Here is a 4,492-nt window from a genome sequence, read left to right as displayed (position 1 = left end):
AGTCCTTATTGCAGTGTTTTACTGTCATTACATCCACATTTAACTAGATCATACAACGACAGGAAACACTGAGTTGGATGCAGCGTTGGTGTTTCTCACTATCACACTCATAATTCATTACAATCCGCTTTATCTTTCACAAAGGATAAAGTCTCTTTTAAGTGTATCTGACAAGTGCAGCTGTCTCTCGGATTGGCTCTCAGCAGATCGTGGTTCCACGCCTCAGTTGGAAGGCTGAAGTCCCTGAGCACTGCGTTTGGATATTGAGATGTTTCATGAAATTATATAAACCTCATTGCTCCCTTAAAACATCCATAAATTCAATCACAATCTGTCTTTAGGTTTTGTTGCACTACATCAATGCATCAGGGCATTTTTTCTCATTCAATGGGTTGTTTGATCGGAAAAAAAGAATAGTCACGTATAAAATCTCTGCAAAGACATCCACTGAGGATGAAGGAGACTTCGTGTCTGAGCCACACTGGGATGCATAAATAAATGAATAAGTCGGCTCCAACTGCATAATTGGGATACAATGATATTCCCTTATCAAATCAGGTCTCTGTAGAATTCACAGAATCCATACTCATGGATATTGACTTGTTTTGAGCAATGGAATAAAGAGACATATTGTATAAATATGCCAATTTAAACAAAAAAATAAGAGGTTTGAAAAACAAAATCAATATATGTTAGAGCAAATGTTAAAATCAAAGTTTTAAAATCTACAGATGTTACACAGGCTTGAGACAGACTGGGTTGACAAAGGTTAACAGTGGCCCCAGGCTGATGCATCTAAACAGTGAGTTAAACAAATTACTTTTTATATTTACTGAATGCAAATACATCAGATGATTGGAACATGTCCTAACTATAAGGGCTCAACATGTTGTCTCACTGCCGTTTGAATACTTCTACAGCATTCAGTCATTCAGGTTAATGTATGTAGGAAAGAATGACTGCCCCATCACGGTATTTTACTGTGAAAAGAACGAGAAAATGTATGATCAATTCAAGACCACATGATGCTCAGCTCTTCACTCCGCAACGGTACAGTTTACCTTGGGAGAGAGTGATTGGCATCTGCCTTATATACATGTTGTACTGCTCACTGCTTGTTTTTACATCTTGTTAAGGAATTATTGACACAACAGGGTTACAAGAGCAGTTCTAAGTTACATTGAGACTAATAACCATGTACTGTACAATTACCATGTAAAACTGTTTAAATAAATACCACCATTGGTATATAGTGCCCAATCCACACCTACAGAAGCATTTTTATACCTGATCTTAAGTATACTGTTAGCTAGCTACTTAAGCTTTATGTTTTCTGGAAATGACATTGAAATCAAGTTGTTGTCAAATGTTCTTATTTTCAAACATTCTGAGAATTCTCTGAGAGAGCTCCTAACCTAGCTAAAAAACTTTTAGCAAGGAGACCCCGCCAAAACCATTAATAAACATTCTCAGACAAACTCCAAGCAAGGGACCAAGATAAACTTTTATCTTGAGGAGGTGTGATTGAGCCTGTGATTTGCTGATCCACCAAAAGGGAAGAAAGACAAAACTCTTTCAGTGATGCCGAACATTGAAGAACGAGGAAAACGATCTGCCTTATCGTACAATCTGATGAAACATTGTGTTTTAGTAATATTCACTGTAATGAGTATTTCTGTTGAATAAAATATAAGCCGTTCTTGAAAAATATACAGCCGAAATATTCGCCTGTTTACTAGTTAAACTAGTGGGTAATTCAATCTTGAAAACTCTGTTTTGTTGTCCTTATGTGGGCAGGAAAACTGAAAGTTTTTGAAAATTCTGATGAATTTGCACATGGTAATTGTACATGTATTGCCCATAGTTGGTTAGGATAGTTGGCTGCTATTTTGTTTACATCTGCTATTGTCCATCATTATACTGTTGCGCTGGGTGAATTTGTCATGCTCCATAGTTTTATTCGCCACTTGATACACTTTTAAAAGATCCTTGTTTACAATTACTACTCACTCGATGTTCTTCTATGGCCTTTGATTTGACTGACAGAAAACACATTATCACCACCTACTGGCCTGGCATGCTTATGCAGGCGTTTTCCTCCATTTCAGTGTTGTCATGTGGACAGAGAAATGTCCGAAAACACGGACAAAAAAATCTGTTTTTGAAATATCTGTGTGGAAAACGTCATGATTCTAAGAATTTTTGTAGACAGAAGCTTCACAAACACATAGCCACTGATCTGAGAACAGAGTACATATACACAAACTATGATCCTGACGTTCATTAACTCAAAACTACCAAACACACACACACAGATGACCACACGATGAAAACAGTGCCAAATATAACAACAGTACATGATTGGATTTTAATTTTCACATTTTGGGCAAAAAAATATCAAACACACTTTGCTTTCTTAGCATATTCTTTAGCATTAATGATTTTTTGAAAATGTTAAATGCTGGCTTGCTTTCCACTATAATCTATTAATTTTTAGTCACCTTGACATTTAATTTCTCTTATTTTTCTGTTCTTAACAAAATTTAATTGCCAAGTACCCATAAGTCCTAATTTAATCGACACCAATTGGTGAAATCATACTTGCTATGTTGATGTGATTTAGACATTGTCTTAACATCTGTACAGCTGGTACAAAGATGGAAGTTATTAATAATTTGTGAGGCATGGACTGCTTATTAGTTGTCAATCAGAAGTCGAGTGGTAATGGTAATGTGCTTTATATTTTTTCTGCATGTGTCTGTCATATAGTTAATATTACACAAAGGGAAAAAGCCTGTCATATAAATGTAAAGGGTCATTTGTAATTATTCATTAGGCAAAATAACTGTTAGTTTGAGAGTGAATTCATAGAGCAGTAGTTGGGTCCACAGTTAATATTTCTCCCTAGCTTTTATTTTTTTACATGTTGATCAAACACTGAAATTGCTTCATGTGAATTGATTCCAGCAGCAGCACAAAAAGCCTGAGCGAACCCGTCCAGCTACAATATGCCTGAAAGATGAGGAACTCACCCTTTTCCAGCCATTTACTGCAAACCTTTTCTCCAAAGTGCTCCAAACGGAGCCATTACACGACTGAGGTGAAAATATTTGCTTTTATCACCCATCTATCTGAACAGTGGTCACATCAGCAGCCAGCAAAATGCTCAGTGTGTAGCAATCACAAGCTCGCTTTGCATGTCATCATTTCCAAATAATTTACCAGCCGCAATTAGCCGACTCTAGTTGTCATCGCAGTGCTTTGTGAACTCTTTAGGAGAGGAGTTAATGTCTTAAAGAGACTTAAATAAAAGTCCTCATTAGGAAGCATGTATATATACATCCTGTCCATAGGCATGTGCACGCTGCTGATGATTGCACACACCAAATGAAAATAAAAATGACCTCTGCCTGACAAATTAGAAATAAACCTGTTTGACAGGCCCCCGTTTGCTTAGAACAAATGTGAGACATGAAAAATTGTTTGACACACTTTCATAAAAGCAAGTGGCGGCAACCCATCCTTTAGCATGTGGTAATGGCCTCTCGTTGTTAGATTCAATGGAAAAAGCTATTCATACTGTTATGTGATTGAAAAGAAAATTGAATCCTTTTGATGTTATAAATGTGTCTATTACCGCATTTGCACACAAAATTTCTATGGAAATTATAGAGAAAGGAGTGATTCTCTGGAGGAAATGTTTGGGAATGACATATTGAATTCTATTCCTGCCTGAACATCAATATAGTGCATGCGTTGTAAAACAACTTCCAAACTATATGATTTTTCACTGGGCTGAAAGGCTAAAATTACTGTAGTATATACATGAAAAAAGGTTAATGGTGAGATATTTCTTATGTTCTAATGAACAGCTTCTTCAGTTTACTGCTGAAGTTACCCCAAACTTTCTCTCTCTTTACACGGCGGGTCTATGTTCACCCACTGTCAGAGTTCAATGAAGGTTCACGTGTGGGTCAACATTTGGTTCCTGAAAAATGATCTCAAATGAAAGTCATTTGTGATGCTGAGAGGCCCGGAGAGAATACAAGGAATGCATCTATTTCTAAATACAATCTCTAGTAGATTTGATACTTTTTTATGACTGTACAGAAAATATCAGTCAGCTGCAAAGAGCCTGGTGCAGATGTGCTTGATATGAAGTTGAAACAGGATTTGTTTATATAAGGCTACAGATTTTTTCAGAAGAGGAGTTCATTGTATTTAGGGATGTATCCTTTACAAGTGCTGTCTTATATTGGAGCAGCTTGGGGTGAAGTGCCTTGCTCAAGGACCTTTCTCAGTTTAAAGCTTCAAATTCTTTAGGCTGGAGACTGAAGGTTAGCTTTCATCAAAAATATCTCACATCCTCTATTATTACAGTATGTAGGCTTTACATCTAATGTCAATAACTGAAGTGTTTTTTTCTATTTTGATTTATCTGTTGATATTTTTCATTTTTTTGCTCTTCATTGATGAATATTTTTTTAATCAC

Source organism: Notolabrus celidotus, chromosome 3 (genome assembly GCF_009762535.1).
Source record: "Notolabrus celidotus isolate fNotCel1 chromosome 3, fNotCel1.pri, whole genome shotgun sequence".
Lineage (NCBI taxonomy): Eukaryota > Metazoa > Chordata > Actinopteri > Labriformes > Labridae > Notolabrus > Notolabrus celidotus.
Note: the sequence above shows the minus strand (reverse complement) of the source record.